The sequence below is a fragment of the Patagioenas fasciata genome, chromosome Z (assembly GCF_037038585.1).
Source record: "Patagioenas fasciata isolate bPatFas1 chromosome Z, bPatFas1.hap1, whole genome shotgun sequence".
In the NCBI taxonomy this organism is placed as follows: Eukaryota; Metazoa; Chordata; class Aves; order Columbiformes; family Columbidae; genus Patagioenas; species Patagioenas fasciata.
Genome location: NC_092560.1, coordinates 62513495 through 62534106, shown reverse-complemented (window position 1 = coordinate 62534106; position 20612 = coordinate 62513495). Strand labels below are relative to the sequence as shown.

At 38.5% G+C, this 20612-nt stretch overlaps 2 long non-coding RNA genes across 3 annotated transcripts; both read right to left on the bottom strand.

The window, feature by feature from the left end:
• Positions 1–1289: 1289 nt before the first annotated feature.
• LOC139826473 (uncharacterized) lies at positions 1290–5111 on the bottom strand. The gene is made up of 3 exons (XR_011736553.1): positions 5070–5111; positions 3142–3269; positions 1290–2791 (listed from the first exon to the last, which is right to left on the bottom strand). It is a non-coding gene; the product is annotated as an uncharacterized lncRNA (long non-coding RNA).
• A 918-nt stretch (positions 5112–6029) lies between these two features.
• Positions 6030–20487, bottom strand: LOC139826405 (uncharacterized). Of its 2 annotated transcripts, XR_011736438.1 has the most exons (4): positions 18496–20487; positions 17518–17660; positions 6832–6886; positions 6030–6581 (listed from the first exon to the last, which is right to left on the bottom strand). It is a non-coding gene; the product is annotated as an uncharacterized lncRNA (long non-coding RNA). The 2 variants fall into 2 exon arrangements; XR_011736437.1 differs by lacking the exons at positions 6030–6581; positions 6832–6886 and adding an exon at positions 15329–15733.
• Between the last annotated feature and the right edge of the window lie 125 nt (positions 20488–20612).

The window sequence follows — 20612 nt, the reverse complement described above, 5'->3', positions numbered from 1 at the left end:
ATTCTGAAGAAGAATTTAAAATGGTTTTGTTTGAAATGAGAATTTGTTCCAAGGGGATTCTACTGTCAAAATCTTCATCCCACAACAATTAACAGCTGTAATTGATGTTGACTTCAGTAAAGCCAGGCAAACAATTTTTGTAAAGGCATTTTTACCTGTCATCAAAAATAGAAAGACAACACAGACAATGGCTGCTAACACACTCCTGATAAACACAGATAAAAATTTCAAAAACTAAGACTTTAAAAATGTAGTTGTAGCTTCATATATGTAATGCAGCCAGAAAACATCCCCTTAACTATAAAAGTCTTTACATCTTGAGATGAAAGTATTGGTTACTAGAATGACTTTTCAATGACCGCACATACAAATGTCATAAGGTACAAAACTGTAATATGCTCTGAGATTTATCATCTTAAAAGGCACAGAATAGAGCAGACAGATTTTCTGGTATTGAGGAAACAGCTAAGAAAATTCCTTCCTTCTTCCACAGAACAGTCACACATATTTCACTCCCAATTTATTCAATGCCACTTCACATGTATTCAGCCTAAATGGCAATGGTAAATTGGCCCAATGAATTTACACCAGGTGATGCTGAACAAGATGAACAAGAATTCAGTTCTTGTAGATAAGTTGCTAAACATGATTTTTGCAAGGCCAGTGTAAGTTTGTGAAGAGTTTGGACAAGAAAGATTTGAATCAGCATTACCACACGCAGGACAGACATTAAGAAAACTTTTTTTGGAGATTGAGATAATGTTTTGGTGAGATCTGTTTAATAACAGAGGATGCTGGAAACAAAAACTAAGAACAAATTGTCCCTTTGTGCCTTGGCATAGTCCTCACGGTATTGTATCACTACAATTACTTTAACTTCACAGACTCATTTTCCATTATTTCATTTTATTACCCAGTTCTTCAATGAAGTCTCTTTGTTCTTTAGTACAGTGAAAATTGGAAGCTCTATAGTAGCTGTCTTCAGGTCAAAAGTATGCTTCTTTAAGTCCCTTTTTTACTTTATTTTGTTTCTCCAGAACAAGGAGTTGAAAACAAGAGCCAAATCACACACAGAGAGTCTACCTCCATGGCAAAAAAACCCATGAGGCCAGAAGACATGACCATATGAAAAGATCCCCGGACTATTCCCTTCCTGTTCTTTGGAACAGGCTTGCAAGCTTAAGCTGAAACTCAGTCCCAGCCACTGATTAATGAGTAGTATCTTTACAGCACCCACAGAATAAAAAAGCCGAGTTTTCCTGTAAAAGGATAGTGTATAATGCTCTTTTATTCACACTAACTGAGGCATTGTCACCTTTGTACAATGATCAAGACAGCATTTTTCCATCGAAAAAAAGATAAATGTTTGCAAACTGTTATTGGAAACACACATTGCAGAAAACAAACCCACAATATTTTCTTCTATTTTCTTCACATCTTGAAGATTTCTGAAAGCTGCTAGGGAAAAATCAAAAGAAAAAATACTCAGCTGGGAAATTAAACTAAATTTAGCAGGGAAACAACAACAAAAAGGACAAAGAGACTAAAGGAAAACCAGGAGCTACAGACACCTGAACTAACTTTCTGCAGTGCTTTCCCCATTAATCCTGAAGACAATAATACTGAAGGCACTAGATTCCACGTCAGTACTTTGAAGACACACACTATCATAGAATCATAGACTATGGGCTCACTATGAAGTTTGACACTAATTTTATAGCTGTTTGTATCACAGTGTTATTCATATGGGTAGCAGTTTGCAGAATCAAACCCATTCTCAACAATTTCATTTGAAGGAAACCTAAATCGAAATAAAATCATATTTTTTTTGTGCAACAGCATTTTTTTTAACAAATTACATAAGAGAAACAATGAAACTAATTAAACAGATTTCCATAATATGGTGCTTTCTGTTAATACCATTGAGTTCATTGTTACAACTAAGTGAAATCAATAAGGTTAGTTTATAGAATACACTTGCAAGCAACAAGTGATACTCATCAGTAGATGGGACAGTAAAAGCAGATTCTTATTTCACTCAAGTCCAACTACATTCCTCATGACTGCTTTGTATTGTGAACAGTATTTTTCAACCAAGAGAGACCGGCAGAATTACTATATAGCTGTCTATAAAACAGAAACATTGCAACTGATCCTTCACAAAGAACTCTAAATATAAAGAAAGAAAGAAAAAAACACAAACACAAACCAAACAGACAAAAATATTTTCCCTGGACACTTTGGTGTGGTTTGGTTTTGTTTTTTTGTTTTTGTTTTTGTTTTTGTTTTTGTTTTGGTTTGGTTGGTGTTTTTAACATCTTATGCTTCTTATAACAACATAAAGAAATTGATTTTTAAATTAATGTCATTTTCTTACAGATATCTGTCTGTATCCTACCACAAGTCCTCTTTTACATAATTCCATACACCAAAACACAGAATTTTGGAGCAGGATTGATCACACTTGATTTTACCACTTAAGGAATATAGCATTTTGTGTCAGTAAGTTATCAAGATATCCTCTGTGTTCAGAGGAGACAGACAAGCAGCCTCAGAGGACAATTCTGCGTGCTCTCAGGGGAGGTTGCGATGGCACCTGAAATGCTCCTAAGTCCAGGCAGCTGCTTAACCCCATCCTCCCTCAGTTGCACATTCCTATGGGCCTTTACATGTTCACATTCAGTGAGATGAGGGAACAGACACAGGTGAAAATTAACCTTCATATTCAGGTGAAAGTACTCCAGGCAACAGCCTTTCAGGAACATAAAACCCAATATGAGTCACCAAACACCTACAGAAAAAAAGAATAAAAAAAATCTCTGTGTAGAGAAAAGCAGCCTGCACCCAGTTTCATTTCAAATGGTTATAAGACTGTGACCTAAAATAGGATGCAGTTCCAGATTGCCCCTGCTTCACAGAAGAAACCTAGTCAACATTATGACTAGTGAAATCATATGAAACCCACATAAATGTCTCTAATTTCCCTATAAACTACAGAGCATAGTTATGAGATTTTTCCTACGGTGCTTTTGGAGCAAGCTTTTTTCTTATATGCTCCTCAACTGTTCGTGTGAAGCTTCTTTCCAGTGAAGATGAAAACAACAAACCAGTCCTCCAAATGTAAGACCTTTTTCTCCTTACCTTTACTGTAACATTGCAGTCATAAACTTCTTCATGTGTAGTTGAGTACCACCCTAGAAAGCTTCTGGTAATAATTTAGAAAGCCTTTAGCTTGCTTCTGTAAAGTTGATAGTCATGGAACCTGAGAGCTGCAGAAAAAAAGCCTTTAATGACTACTATATACAATTTCTAAATCCCTGCTGAGTGCTTCCATGACTTTTTTTTTTTTTTAACTTTATTCATTTTTATCATTATCAGTTCATAAATTTGAAAACGCGGAAAGCTGATCCTGCAGGGTTTCTAAGCATGATGAGACAATCTCCATGGATTATTTTTAGCGAATAACTCCATAGCTTTGGAACAACCAAAAATATTCTGCATCAGAAAGTACTGAAAATAATTTGGCACATACATTGGAAAAAAAAAAAAAGCAGCGTGGTTTCTTTTTATTCTTCTTCTTAATACTACCTAATAACACAGTTTCTCCAAGAAAAAAAAAAAAATCTTTGTAAAAAGACTAAGTTTGTCATATTTCTGGTGAAAGAGTAGACTTTGCTTTTTTAAGACTCGGGACACTTAAATACACATAGAAAAAAAAAATTCAAATATTTGATTTTTATATCACTTACTCAGGCTGTGTATAAAGCCTGAGAAGACAGCACCAGACCTTCCAGATTTCCTATAAATGCTCGTTGTGCCCTGCTGCAAACCAAGTTACACACGGGACACAGTTTGTTACAGGAAGGTATGTGTTAAACTGGTATGTGGCTCACTGCTGCAAGACCCATTGTTCACGTGGGTACAGCTGCATTCTAAGCTATTTTCACACCTCTCCAACACGCATCTCACATTTTGAATCCTATTCCCACCAGCCAGTCTAGTTATACAAAGACCAAATTACTTTTGTATCCTAGAGCTCACCAACTGTGTCTTTCTGGGCTGGTGCCGTGCTAACTCCCGGAGCTACCAAACAGACTCACAAAAGGCTTCCTGGTCTCCTCACTCCTTGAAAAGAGTCAAAGACCAAGAAATCCACAAGAACCATAAAACCACAGTCTATTTGAGTAAATCAATATCATGGTTGAGAATATATATAAAACATACTATATAAGGCCTTGTTAATGCCAAGAACATACAGGTAGCTTTGCCAGAGGACAAAGTACAAAAATGTAGGCCTTCAAGCATACTAGATGACCATGAGACCACAGTGCATCAAGTCTGACATTGGCACAAGGTTCCTGAAACCTTCTATGGGTAGGTGTCAGCCCCTGTCCTCTACCCTCACTGTCCGTTCTCCAGCCCAAGAAGTCTCTAGCTGTCAGCAAACACATGAGGTATTGGTGCTATCTGTTAAAACATATATCTGAAACCTATAATTGTTCCTGGGTCTTGGTACTACTGTCTTAGATAGCTGTGCACTTTTCCAGTTGAACTAGTCCCAAATCACATGCTCAAAACAACATAGCCCCTTAAATATCTGGCAGATCTATACTGTAACACCCATACACGAGCCTCTGATGTCCCTCTTCTTTTTGTCTCTCCTGCTGACAAACATTCAATATTATGTAATTAAAAATACAATCCCATCTTAGTCAATGTTTGCTTTCACTTCTGTTCCAGGATGTTGTCCATTGCCCTGATTACAGACGAGTAACATACTTGATCTGCTAAATATACTGGATTTTAAAATAAATACCTTATCCAAGAAATGTGATTACTGACTGTTCAGGACTGTGTGTTCTCCACTTCTCTTGGAAGAGTACCTGCCTCATCATTTTAACAACAGAAATGAACACATGGCACAGAAAAAAATATTAACAATCCATCTTTTTCACATGTTCAAATCTCATTCAGGAAGGTTTAACTTTGTAAAAAAAAACCCACAGCAGTACTGTTTTTCAAACGAAAGCTGCTATAAGCAATATATACATAGAAAATGTTTACATTACCAAGTAGTGTGGCAATAGGAGCAGATCTGTATTTGCAAACCTGGAAATGGAAAAACAAACAAAAAGCACTAGGTATATTTCCTGGTTTACAGTGTCCAGCAGAATGGAGATCCAGACCATCAGAGATACCATAGACATGAAGCAAACCCAACAGGAGTCAGTGTTCACTGGAGTCTCTGACAAATAAAGACGTGTTCACACACACATGCAAAGAGCACAAGCAAAGGCATTACTCAGAAGCGAAAGGATAGAGAAACATGTGGGACAACTTTATAATTACCAAGGAAGCACTGACATGGGTAGTACTCTGACTCAAGAAGGAGGGAAATGCTGGACTTATCAGGGAAATGTTCTTGGAAAGCAAAATTGAGGCTGCCTACAAGAGGAGATATTTCAAACTGTTTCTCTTTCATTGCATCATTGAAATGGCATACTGAAAACAAGCAGTAAATTTCCTCTCAGCTATTTATTCAGTCTGTCACCCTGAACTAAATATCATGTAAAGTACGCAGTCATTGCTGTTTATCCCAATAGATCAGCAAGTATAGATCTGTAAAGATCTGCACAGAGTCATTTTTTGGGTGAAAATCTCCATATTGGTAATTTTTTTGCAATCTAATCTCTATGAAGACAAAGGTATGCCTTTCAAAAATCTATAATTGAAAGCCTCAAGTTATTGATGTAAATAACTAGACAAAAGTTTCTGAAATGTAGATTTCAACAGGACAACAAGTAAATCCTTTGTCAAACTTTTCTTAAACTGCAAGCTATCTTTAGCAAAATGAAACCATCCAGCCATCATGGTAAAGACTCAGGAACAAGTTGAAGATCAAACAGCAAGAGCAAGCTGAAAAGCAAAGGGTAGTCCTACTGAAAAAATAAATTCCACTAAGGTCTGAGCTCACTTCTTGAAAACTAGCAGCATCATCTCTCAGTGTGCTTTTTAAATGCCGTTCATTAATGCCTAATACTGGAAAAAAATTACACACCTTAGTAGCCCTTCAATCCTGAGGATATAATCTCCACAAGTAATCTGTTCAGTCTATTATGTCTACTGGAAATAAAGCTGTTCAGTTGTTCATTTCCCTAAACGGTTCATCTGCTGTCAGTTTAAATCTCTTGTGCAATATTTGAGCCTTCCAGTTACTGTAACAGCAATTTTAGCTTTCAGAAGGCTTCCCCTTCCTCTTAAAGACTGAAATTTGTTTTGCAATTCCATTCATTTTATTTATAAATATTTAATTTTCATATGCCTCCTTAACATTTGTTCTAAGTGGATAGTAACATGAATTTATTATGAAGTGTATTTATCTTCCTGTACCTCATTAGTGCTCAAGAGTTCTGTTGCCTCTACTAAGCATTCTGCTAAACAAACTTCTGGAAGCTGAATTTAAGCTCATGGAGGGAACGAAGCATAAATTTAGTATGCAGTTCTTCTTCTATGTCTCTCTGCAATCTTCATCAAAACCACATGACCTGCTGGAGTCCAGTAATGGCATTAAGGCTGGTGATCTGAAAACAGGAGAGATGATCTGGATCAGTTTTAACTTCTCTGTTCCCTATACAATTGCATCAACATTATTTCCAGGAATAAGCCAAAGTGGCAGCTTTAGGAGTAATAAACACACACGCAACCCAAGAAAAAGGGAGGGAAAAAAGTCAGTCCTTAAAATGAAACAAGAAACTCTGAGTCAGAACTTGTAGTTGTTATCCAATACTATAATACTTTATACAAGTTGATATCCAAAATTACATTACTCACTGTTCACGTCTCTCACATAACTGAATGAATTGGACAGTTCAAATTGAATTTGAAGCTGCTTGAAAAAAAAAAAAAACAAGAAGGAAAAAATGAAATTAAGAATATATAAAAAGTTCTAAGATTCAAAAAAAAAACCTCCTCCCTCTCTCCCCCAAAAAAAGCCCAAAACAAACATACAAAACCAACCCCAAAACAAATAGCCAAACAAACAAACCCACCACCAGAAATTCCTAACATACAGCTTGTCAGTGAAGTAATAACTGATGAAGAAAATCACTAACAAAGATATAATGGAACTTTTAGCCCATCTGCACATCTCATCATGACAATGGCTGATGACATTTTCAGTGTACCTTCAATTCAGTCACAGGTATCAATTATCCTGCTAACATAAATATCCTGAAAACACCAGCCAAGAACAACACAGCATGATTTAAATCTAATTTGACTTAGGTGCATCACTACCATTTCATAGAAACAGGTTGCAATTAATGGAATTTTATTTGTAAGTTTAAAATATTTATGATGCAACTTTCTTGGCTGACTATCAAAAACTCTCTGACCTCTTCCTCATTAAGGAGAAATTAGAGAGAAGTTAGTAGCTGGGCAATTTCAAGCATCTCTGCATACTTTTTCCCCTAAAACCAGCATCACAACTACTTTAGGTTTTATTGGTAAGTTCACAAAGGGAATAAGATTTTCTCATTAATACCAAATAATTTGGGAGCTGAAGAGTGAAAATGTGTAGAAGCAGTTAATTCAGTTTTGAATTATCAGAAATCATTGCAATGCTAAACACCTTGAGTACAGTAACTGAGTACAACAGTCTAAGTGAAAACCATACATTGTACTTATTATTGTTGGCTTAATGCAGCACAGAGAAAAAAATTAAATAACACTGCAAACATTTAACAAAAGTATTAAAAAAATAGTGCTTCTTACTCTGCACAGATAAAAGGGGTAGATAATGTATATTAAGAATGAAAGAAAATACATTACACTCTCAAATCAGTGGGAAAACATATAGTCAAAACTAGCTCTACTGGTGCTCTTGAAATGTCATGATTATCCATTATCTTTAAAATGTACTGATATTAATATTTGTGTGTACTTCGGGTAGAACAACTAGTATTTTGAAAAGTTCATGCTGGTCTACTAGAATAGATACTGCAGTTCTTCATGTCACTAAAATACCCATTAATCTGCCATGCTGTGATATTTCTGACACCTAGGGTACTATTATAGTAGCCTTTAAACCAGGCTTTATAGTTTAGAAATGATTAGGTTTTGCCCTAACACATTCTCTTCTTATTCCCAGACCAAACACAATGCTTAGAACTGCCAGTAAGGTCCCACAATAACAGACACACTTTTTCAAAATACTGTTCACTACAGATGCCTCTGGCATTCAAGTTTCCTGAGTAGGAAGTAGGAACTCCTCCAAACATTAATGTCTATGACATCAGCTTTTGTATTAACAATAACTAGATACTAGACATTTACAGAAATCACTTATTTTATTACAGAAATTTCTGGGCTTATTGGGGATTTTCTTAGCTACCGGGAGTGTCTTAACAAGCACACTATTTATTAGCAAAGCTTTATGACACTGAACACAAACTACCATAACCAGTTTAGCCTTCTTGACTATTTCTGAATTTCACTAAAAAACATGGTTTGCAGTAAAGTGCTAACTTTAACACCTACTACAATCCTTTAGATTGAAGTCACTAGTATGTGCTTAGTACATGTCAACTCAGATCATATCAGGTTACAGCTTGAAAATACAATTCAGTTATTATTACAGTTCCACCTGGAAAGAAAAAAAAAACAAAAATTCTTGACAGTACAATTATTATCAGAGAAACAGAACGAAGACCCATAGTCTGCATCATTCCCAAATGCCAGAAAAGTTCAGCTCATTAATAGAAACACGATTGGTATAGTCCATGTCTACTATTTAAACCTTCATACATTTGTATAGGATACGGGATGAATCATTAACCTCTCAAAGGTGACTACTGATGACTATCCAGTAAAATAATAAACAAAAACTAGGATAATAATTCAGATTAAATAGATTGATTAGTTCCTGTAGGAAACAAGTGAGCAGAAAGAACATCGATACCATCACTGTCATATATTAGTCAAGTTGGCTAGTATGGTATCAGAAAGCACTCCAATAAGGATGTGATGAAAGTTAAAAACAACCTACAGAAACCATTGGTAGGATAATCAGCTTTGAACAGATACATGATGTAGTGTATTTGAAGACATTTTAGACATGGAATCTAGCAAAAAGGAACTGAGACATTCTTGCAAGACTAAGTGGCAACAGATACGGAAGTAGGAAGTCATGAAAATAAGAGACTCAAAAAAGAGTCAAAGCAGTGATAGCGGTTCAAGAGATTACACGGGACTTTAACAGTACCTTACATTTTCAGCATTGACATGCATCGTTAGATCTGTAAAAGTATACTACAGGTAGGATTTAGATGTTTGATTTGATGCTTAAGATTCAAAATCAGATATTCAGCATCATGACTGCTACTTGACCCTGAATATCAGCATATTCAGTTGCTATTGCTTAAGATAGCTGACATGTCTAGTACCATCTTAATTTTAATCAATTTCATTTCTGTTCATATCTGTGGATAGTTACACATTCCTCTGCTCCCCTCAGCTGTGACACCCTAAACAAGGACATCCTCAGAAAACCAGGCTGAAGACAGACAGCAGGACTCATGACAAGCATTCCCTGAAGCTAAGGCTTAAAACCCACGTTTCTGTACTCCCAGATGTGTGAGCTAATCTGTAAATGGATCCTCTTTTGCACTCCCAATTAATATTTAATTATTCCACACAAAGCGAAACACCTTCAAAAGGAGACACTGCAACCATTCCACCTCTGAGTATTTTACAGCCAGGATACTTGCCTGGAAGATAGGAGACGTTGATTAGAGCTCCCTCCGGCAGAGGAAGGAACAAAACGCAAGCCTGCTGCCTTTTAACTGCTGAGCTAGTGCATAGCATGCATTGGGAGTGGCAAGCAAGGAACAGAACAGTCAGAGTTTTTGAACAAAAAAGGCAATATGGTCAATTTCAGGAAAGGGATCCTGAGCTGAAGGAGACCGTGGTATCCAAATCCCAGACAATGACACTGCTTAAGACATTCCCTTATCTGAAGTTATTTTCAAGATCTCTCCCACGCAGCTCTCCACTCAGCTTGCTGGGATTTGCCATATAACCCTCCTTTTCAGAGGGGCTGCCTAAGCAGCCAACCTTAATGATGCTAATTCACCAACACCGAACACCAAGGCACTGCAGATCTCAAAGGTGCAGCAACTTGTGCTTTTCCTTGTGAGTGTGGTGTCCAGCCAGTTATAGGAGAGGTCAAGAAGCAAGATGTCACTGCCAGAGCAGCGAAATAACATGGAGGACCTGGGCAGCAGCACCATTCTGAGGGGACACAAGGCAATACAGTTTAAAAGGGAGCAGCCCAGACTCAGAGCACTTACTGTAATTCAATGAAGGTCACAAGGAAATGAATAAAACCTTTTGGATACACCATGACACTCAGAAGAAAAGTCAGCCTACAAAACAAGTCCTCTCCAACTACACTTCTCCACATGCTCCCGTTGTGTTCCTCTCTTCCATTATTTCCAGTCTCATCACCAAACCTTCCATAATTTGTATGCCACACCAGCCATCTTCTTAAAAGCTACCATCTTTCCACAGCCTTATAGATAATATCACTTCTCTCATCACACTAATAAAATTAACATGATTAACCATTAATCATTAAAGTAAAACATTCTATGTGTATCTCTCTCCCTGAACATACATAAAATTATTTTAGATTATTTGTAACATAGAGTGTAATTTCCCCTAATTAGGGATATTGGGTTAGATTCTCAGCTGTGATATGAATCATTATATTTCCAAGAAACTATCTGATTTACCTCACATGAATATCTCACTTGTCTAATTAATATGCATCAGGACATGATACAGGAATGCTTTCCACATGGTATGCATATCCATGAATTCAGTGATACATCATACACATTCCTTCCAGGCCCAAGATGTCAGAGAAGGTGCCCCACAACACTGCTACACTTGCACCTGTTCAGGTAGGTGCGGTTGAAGCATTACAGCAATAAGCATATTAGACACACATGCAGGAATAAATTACAAATGAGATGGCATAATAACTTTGAGATTTCCATAGGCCATTATCATTCAAAAAGAAACACTGCTCCTTTGCATTGTTTTCCTTCTTCTTTCTTGTCAGTATGTCCCATAACACAGAAATGCTTGGTACAAAACTTAATACACCCTGAGCTATCATTTTTCTGACAGCTGCCCAGTCATTTCCAGGATTAGACAACACATGTCACACATGTGAAAGTCATTTTATCTAGGCAAGGGTGGGTGGCACACGGACACTTCATTTACTGTACTAAAGCAAACAATCATAAAGTGCAACCTTTCGCATGACATGGTGGCAGCTTCAATCTTCTTTTTTTTCTTCCTTCTCAGATTAGATAAGGACTACAGCCACTCCACTTCCTAAATCCATCCTCATGTTCTTAAACAATTCTTCCAACTGAAACCAAATTAAAAAAACACAACAACAACAAAGCCACAGTTGAAGCACTGCAGAAACACTGCAGAGCACTTAAGTTTTTTCACGCTGTACAACAAGAATCACGTAGAATTCCTCGTGAATGTTTGGATCTCAGCAACCAACCACCTTTCTAAAATTAATACTAGGCTCAGCAGCACTGCACAAGATAACACAAGTCTGTATGATCACAGGTAATTACTCATACTCCGTGCGATTTGAGCTTTCATCACAATACCAAAACTGTTACAGCTGCATACAGTAGCTGTAGCAACTGAATGTTTAGTCAAGAGTATTTACATTATCTAAATGTCTCATCTAAAATGTGCACGCATGTAAAATTCAGCTACATTTTACCAATATACATACTGAAATGCTATAGAAACGAGAAGCAACGATGCCAAGGTACATAAACCAAGGTTTATCTTGTGAAAAGTTACGATTTCTGTTGACATGCAGAAGTTCAGGCTGTTGCAATCAAAAGGCGTGTTTGCAAGTCTAACATTTATAATTACACAAACATTCCCCCACCCTTAATGTCAAACACAAGGAATGCCCTTCTGACAGTGAGAGGCTTTCCAGCTGGTGAAGAAAACAGCACCAGGAATTCAACTTGTATATTATTTTAAACTGTTATCTATCTACATTTCCAAAGAGAACGGAGTTCATTTTTGTTCCAGTCTGCTAATCTAATGGAGTCAGGTGCTATAACAATGGAGAGGATATATAAATATCAGACATACTTACGAAGATTAACTTAAAAACTGCTTGAAAATATTGCTAAGCTAATGTATACCTTTAATAAATGGTGAACTGTTCATTATAGAATGCAGAGGTTCAACATTTATTTATGCCTATTTAAAGTATATTAATTGCTAACAGATACATTCTCCATCTGTGACAAGCTTGCAGTCTCAATTAACCAGACATTAGCCCTTTGAAAACTGCTTACCAGTGAAACAGTATAAAGTTCAAACTAAATACACTAGGTCAACTATAAAGGGGTCTGTCTCCTCCAGACAAAGCTATTTCCACTTTGGAAGGCAACAGAGTCAACCGAAAATGCGAGGGATGGGCAAGTAACCACTCTGGCACCGACCCTTTTTTGTGACCCTGGAAAAACTGTCCCAGGTGCCTACACCTTCTCCTGCCTGTCTGGTGTTTAGACAACAGTGATCTTGGATAGGTACTCAGGCCTGGAACCATCCCATGTTAGTAAGATACCTAACCAAAGTGCCTGCCCTAAGAGACTAATTGCCTAGGCTTCTTGTATAATTGGTGGAAACCATGACATAAATCTTCTATTGATCCATACAGAAGCTTTTCTGTATTCCTTTGATCATGTAGAATATGGGTTTAAAAATGGAATCAAGGTAATTGATTATACCTGTGTTGCTTCAGAATAAAGAATTTAGATACATTTTCCTCCTTGACATAGTCCAGGTTTTTTTCCAATAAATAGAAAACAAGAATGTGTCATTTCTGAAAGCAAATTCAAAACCAGGAGAGGAGGGGAAAAGGCTGTAACACAGAGGAATGAGGCTAGATTTGACTTACAGGCCTATCTGACTCAGACATATACTAAAAAAAAAAAAAAGGTCGCATACACCACAGGGAAAACTCTGAGTGACAGTAATGCCAAGATAAAACTAGCCATGGAAGCGTTTCTGTGGACATAATTGACAGTAATCATATTCACAGGTTTCTTAATGGAGTACTGCTGCTTTCTTTTTTTTCAGTGCAAATGATACAGGTGTTCAAAATTAAAATATGCAGCATAGTGCTGATCACATTAGGCTTCTGATTAAGATGAAAAAAATGATAAATATTAGTTGCTGTTGTGTTACTTACTATTCGGTTAGGTGGTTTATTAAGGGCTGTGTTCAAAATTTCACATGTCAGCTCAAGGTCCGCAGAGGCTCAAAGCATCCTGAAGTATAGACTCATGCTTAGTTTTCCTCATAGGACTCTCAGACCACACCCTGCCTTTTCTTTCCATGATCATTCCAGAAATCAGGTAAAATGGCTAACATCCATGAGGAGATGAAACATTGTTTTGAATGGAAACTAATTCTGAGGTCTTCATGGAACTATGGCATCAGAATGGATGCGGATCTGCAAATCTCTTCTGTCATCCCTTCCAGGATCCAGTGGTCTCTGCACTCCCTCATGCTCTCACATCAGAAGAGCTTCTGCTGCACTTCAGGACTGACAAGACACAGAAGCTCACCAGCAGGACTGCTTCCTGACAACCAATTTAAAATAAGATATTAGAGGAGAACTCACAAAGAGTATCCCCCTAGTCAGCACATACTATCTGTGTAGCAGAGAGAAGATGCAGGTGGGTACTATCACAACAATCCACAAACATACATTCTCCTTAACATAAGCTGCTGTAGCAGCGTAGAGTGGAAGAAATAAGGGTGACAGATACCATACCCAGCAGAACCACTCCCAACTTTGTACCAGGCTTTAAGTGGTAGGTGCCTCACTACCACAGCTAAGATGCCCCTGCCCTAAAGAGCAAAAATCAGGCACAATTGCATCAGTCCAGATCTCAAATGGGTTTTAAAGCAACTATAAACAAGCTGCATGCTCTCCAGATACAGCAATTCTATGCATGTTGCATAAAAAATGTTTCATGTTGTATCTGCTTTACTAGCTAACAAATGAAAGTTAAGTAGCTCTTAAGTATCAGGCTGATAATGCAACTGTTCCCAGCATAAGTAAACTGCAGTAATTCTTAAAGGACAAATGAAGCACTTGGTAACAGGACTACTGTTGAACTTGGCTGTCTTTTCCAGTTCCAGCCTAAGAACATATTGTAGCCTAGCGGTATGTTTTTCAGCATTTGTTAATCTGATGAGGTCAGTCAGTTGAAGTTAATTTTTATTGCCCTATCTCAAATAAAACTAAATGGGAATCATTATGTTACCTTTCCTGATCATGCCTTCAACACACCTAGCTTCCTAGAGGATAAACTACCCTCTGCTGGAATAACAGAGAATTTACAGAAAATAAAACATTTCCTTAAAGACCTCTCACAAACCTTTTTAAAAGCACTCAGCTGCGAATATAGCTTATCGTTTGCTGCAGGCTTACTAAAGCTGGGTTTATTCAAATGATTTTGCAACCAGTGTCCTCTCAAAGATAACTGACCTACTACACGAATCATTCCCACAAAATTAGCCTTTTTCCAATGAGCATAAGTAGCTTTTTCTAAGAACCAAGTTTCTGATTTACAGATAGTATCCAGTCGCTTGTTGGTTTGTATTATTTTTTTTGGTCCTGGATCTTTCAGAATTCAAAGCTTAATGTGATCTAATTCACTCCATGCAAGATTTGATTACATACAGTAGCTGCATAGCACACAAGAACTTTCCAAATAATTGCAATGGCAAGTACTTATAAAAAGGAAAAATCTTTCCCAAATTGCTCAGTCCCAGCATTTATTAGAATTCTTCCACCAGGCAATGGAAGAGCTGTTGCATTGCACTACTAATTGTTAATCCATTCTGACAGCTGGAAGCACTTTCAAACCCAACTCCACATGGGCAGGATAGTACAAGAAGAAAGTTCTATTAAACTTTCAGCTGATCATAACTCACACCTAGCCTCAAATCACATGCCCAAGCCAGCCTTAATGCTGCAGAGGTAGCATACAGTCTCAGCATGTACTATAAAGGATTCTGCCTTCTTTCCTAAGATGTTCTAGGTATCTTCACAAAAAAAAATCAAATTTCACCGCAAAATTACTGACAATCTTCTAGGAGTGCTTCACCAGGACCGAAACAGAGAACACAACTTGTACAGAGGTAGTGCATTTTCCAGAGAAACTTCAGTTTATTTTACAAGGATGTGTTGAAAAAAAAAAAACAAAGCCAAGTATGACAACAAAGAAAGGAATGTTACAAAACCGTATCATGGGTTAAGCCACTTCCATGGCTGTTAATTTGGCTGCAAAAATCACAGGTCCACTGACTTAATCACAGGTGTCTTTGGTAAAGAGCCTGATAAAAGTACACTTGATAAAAGCTTCGGCTTTCAAACAGAAATGCTCAGCTTCAATTCTTTTTTCAAAGCTACAGAATATGTCTGTCTAACGCAGTCCCCAGTCCTGTTATCACACCTCCAGAAAAAAAAAAAAAAACACACAAAAAACAGCAGAAGGAAGCTTGCCACTTGGTTGAAATTTCTATCACACTGATACCATCACAGAGTTACAGCCAGGATCCTCGGACAGAGTGTTCAGTCTTCACATCTCTCACGGAAAACCTGCAGAACATATCGGGTAGAATAGGACCTGACAGATGACAATTTCCTGTGCAGTGCTGGGGTGTTTCAGCTTCCACCACAGCTGTTGGTACAGTACCTTGTCACAACAAAATGAACCACCACACGCAGCCAACTGCAGAAAGCCAAAACAATGCAAACATTTCCTAATATTTACAAAATTTATTCGGACGCTCCCAGTAAAACCAATCTAGCAAGCGTTTTAAAAAGATATTAGTTTACTTAAGTGAAGGTGCCACAGTTTGTGCCCAAGACAAATTTAATTAATAACTTTTTCTTTTTTCTGCATAAGGTCTGACTTAGCTACTGTAACTTGTTACTTGTAACTCATCAGGTAAGACCTGAAATAGCCAAAATTATTTTAAGCACTCCAAAATATGAAAATATGTTGACACATAATTCTTCCTGCTCTTCTATGAACTTCCCTTTTATGCTGTTGGCCTCTGAAAGGTAAGAAAGAACTGCCAAACTGAAAAAAAAAAAAACAACAACAAACAAACAAACAAAAATGCAGCATTAACCCACAAAACTGAAAAAAACAGTATAAGCAAGAGTTGAGGAAGAAGCTATCTTAATTTATAGTGCTGCAAAGAAATGGGCTGGAAAAAACAAACAAACTTGCAAACTTAAAAGCATTTTAACCATTAGTGTAGGCTTCCTAACTGCTAAAATAAAACTACCTATCGCTGCAGCGACAAATGGTATCACAGAGGAAAAAGTCAGTGTACAACAAATATTAACAGCATTGTTTAAACAGGAAAAATCCCTCAAACTGCAGTAGCGTGATTGACTAACATGGAACACATGACTGTGGAGTGAATTACAGATCTGTGTTTCTTGTCCTACGGGGCAGCAGAGGTGCCTTGCACGCCAGCACAGCGTCAGGTCCCCTGGCAGGGGCATTTGCAGCTCTGTCCCAGACAGTCACACAGTGAGAAGCACAGGGACAGGACACGACGGGGCTGCTCTCACTCCCCAGAGACTTCCCCCGCCCAGCAAAATCCCCTGTTCATCAAGATGTCTTATCAGGTACAACAGAAATGTGCCAGAAGTGCTACTAATATTGCTAGTAATACTAGTAATAACTAGAACTTTTAAAATAAATTTAATACTGTTACTGTCTGTGATGATTTTATATGAAAATATGTGGGCAGGAAAATATTATAGGCTTAAAAATATAAACTTATCTACTTCCAATGTTACTTCTATTCAAATTATATTACAGAATTGCCTACTTCCTTTCACAGATTTTTTCAGCTTACTCCTTGCATATTTTTGCTTTTCTACTGATTAATTAAAGATTATTATGTAACATTTGATCCAGTCTCTTTCCATTGTCTACTAATAATGATTTTATTTTGGCATACAGACAGTATTTAGTCTAATGTTTGTTTGTTTGCTTTCCTGAAAAACTTTATTTGTCAAAAGCATGACAGCTAAACAAAAATTAAGCAAAAAAGGCAACAAGAAAGTTTTCCCACAGCTAAACTTCCCACCACAGAAAGATTGACCCATGTCAAGTAAGTCAAAAATGTTACTGAATTTCAGATATTTAATCTGACTTCATCATGCAAGATGTTTTTCAGACCTGCAACACGTTAAGAGCTCAGTCCAAAGTTTACAAAATCAGCTGTATAGCCACTTTTACTGCCAGCTGAACACATAGCTACTTCGTAAGTGGAGGCCAGCAGAGCACCTCTAGAAAATAGCCACCAATTCACATGCCTACATGGGCATTTGCGTGCTAAAATCACGGTTACATATACCTTAGAGAGCTTTGCGTAGTTCATTTGTCCATATTCCGGCTGCCTCTGAGCAACACAGGTAAGGTTTTGGACACATCAGCTGGCTAAAGGAGCTTTATAAGCAACATCACATGGCAGCTGAGACACGCTGAATAAATATGAGCCTTGGAAGAAGAAAAAACAACATCAAGTATTGTAATTTAAATATTTCACCAAGCTAGAAATATGACCATAGTTGGTTATAGAAGCTCATTTAATCAACCTATAGTAGTTGATTCATGTATTTCACTATTAATCTTTTAGAAATTGTGACAACATTAAAATCAGAAAAAGTTTACTCTGAGGCAAGTAAAAGTTTATCCTAATAACTTTCAGTGTGCATGTTTTCTTATCTAGTATTTTTCATATTAATTAGGTTTTTTTTCCATGAATGATTGTAACTCCGAAGATTTCTATTTTTCTACATTATATTTTTGACTTAGCACCTAAGTGGTTTTCACACAAGCAGAAGTTTTCCACTGGTTACTCAATGCTACAACGTGTAACATTGTTGCTATGACAGCATGACTACTCAGGGTGCAAGTGGAATTTCTTCAGTTTTTCAGTTCCACTTTAAGTGTCTTCATTGCTCTGAAGACTAAGGCTTTTGTGTGATCATACTTTTCATCTTGACTAGGAGTTCTAGTTATCAGAACCATCAGATCAAAGGGAAACTCCTAAAATTTACTGATTCTTTTCTAATAACTCTAAAAGTTTCACACAATGGGTAGATACAATAAGCTCACATCCTCCACAAGTCTGTGGCTGATTTCTATTATACTAATTAAAGAACTACTTCACAAAACTGATCTTAATATCCTTGCACTCAAAACTATACTTCTGTTGTTTTTTCACTGATTTTCCTGGCTGCTCTGTATTTTTAATTATTTCCTTAGATGTATCCATTATAACACAGACGTCATAGAATGAAAAATACTGTTCAGTCCTTCATGTACATACATGTGTATATGTACCCACAGAAGGACATGAGCACCCTCTACTATACACTGAGACTTCTGAGGACATGGAGTCTGTTATGAGATGGTCAAAAGAGCTCCCAAGACTGGATCTGTGGGTAAGAAAATAAGAGAAAAAAAACACACAGAAACACAAAAACATACATAATTTCCTCTGCCCTTAGTCATTAAGAAAATTTGAATCACTTCAGGGAAGCAAGATAATTATTTTCTTACACTAGAAATGGCTGCTGCACCTGTGTTAACTTAATCCCATATTATGGCCTCCAATGTCAGAGCACCAAAGTCTCAGTGTAGGCAACGACTGTTGAGAAATCTTGTGCAATTACACCACCTGAATCCAGAGCTTTCTCTCCACCTGGGTCAGCTTTCCTGGAACAGAAAGCTGTTTAGAAGATAAGAAAAAACAACCTTTGTGCTGTGCTTTCTTTTGAAAGTATTTGAAGTGCTTATAATTTGCTTCTGACAATTAGGCAAATCTAACTAAGCAACCTCTACTCCCACATGCAGCTCTGTGCTTGTGACAGAACGATTCTCAAATTTTGTAAAAGATAGAGAGCTGTTAAAACTAGCAAAACATTTTAAAAGTTCTATTTTTCCTGGGCAGACCGGACTGCCACAATACTATCATTTATCTATGTATGCGTTATTTCAAAATCAATTATTTTTTCTAAAACTGCATTTTAGATTTCGAAGCAATTAGACAACAACATTAAAAAGCTGATCAAATTTAAAAAATGCTTTTTTTTTTCATGTCTGTTCACACAGCATTGAAAACTGAAACCCTTTCCCACAGTGCACATTTGTTCTTCTTCATGTATGTTGTTCTGTCAGCACTTTTGCTATCAGTATGTCACATTATTGTGACTTTACTGAATGCATGTAAATCCACAGACATCACTTTCACAGGCTTAAAAAAGGAGAGGGTGGAGGACAGTAAGACTGGAAAAGATCAGACTTTCGAAATATATGTTGCCTTAATGTCAGAGAAGAGATTCTTGTAAGGATATAAATGTCACCCTTAGGGCACAGGTCTTGTGTCCCTCATAGCAACCAATGTCACCTACTGTATTAGAAAGGGCGTTAAATCAGCTAGACCTGGGTATCAGATCCAGTATGAAGATTCACTGCTGACCCAACAGCGTTAGCATAGATCACTATTACTTTCACCTCCCGCAGAAACACCCATGTATGTACCTATTGTGGTGGTAGGTTCTGTGGATGTATCTGGACTAGAGACTCCACCACCATCACTGCCTGGGTGCAAGCCACCACGCAGGCATCCCATAAATGTGGCTGCTGTCCCTCCATCAGCCTGGCTGAAGGCTGAACTAATCTTGATGCTCTGCCAGCAAGTGTAACCCTATTTCCAATTCATATGTGGCAGTTTCACCGTCAAGGTAAAACAAGTTGTTGAAACAAACACACAAACACATCCTTCGAAGGAACACACACCCTTCCTGTGTTCAGTAACCTCACTGACGAGAGGCCAGATAGAAGCAGCGCATCAGGAGATCCGCTCCCGGCAGCGCCAGCCGCCGGCCCTGCTCGACTGATACGAGCGGCCGCTGCAGCCGTCGTGCTCCGGGCTGTCACCTCGCTGCGACTCCGCTTATCCCTGTAACAAACGGGCGCTGCCGCGGGTGACTCGGCAGCCGGCGGAAGGCTCCGGGGCATCGGCTCCCTCTCTCCCCGGGGGCCCGCGGGGGAACCAGCTCACCCCCTGCCCGTGGCCGGCGGCGCCCGGGAACCCCGCAGGCCCGGGACCTGCGCCAGGCCGGCGCCTCGGTGAACACGGCTCCCCCACAACGCCCGTCCATGGATGGTGCGAGGAGGCCCCGCTCCCACCCACTAACGCACAGGGACGGGCCGAGTGGGGCACACGGTGCCTCCGGGCCGCGAAGCAGCAGACGGCCAAGCAGGTGCCCGCTGCGCGGGAGGTGCTCGCCGTTCCCTCACCCCCTTTCTTCCGCTGCCGCCGCCTCGCCCTTCGGGCGGCCCGGGGCGGAGGTGCCCGCGCCCGGCCCCGCGCAACCTGCCCTCTGCGCCACGGCCAATGGGGCGAGAGGGCGGGGAGCAGCGGCGGGAGCTGCCCCGGCC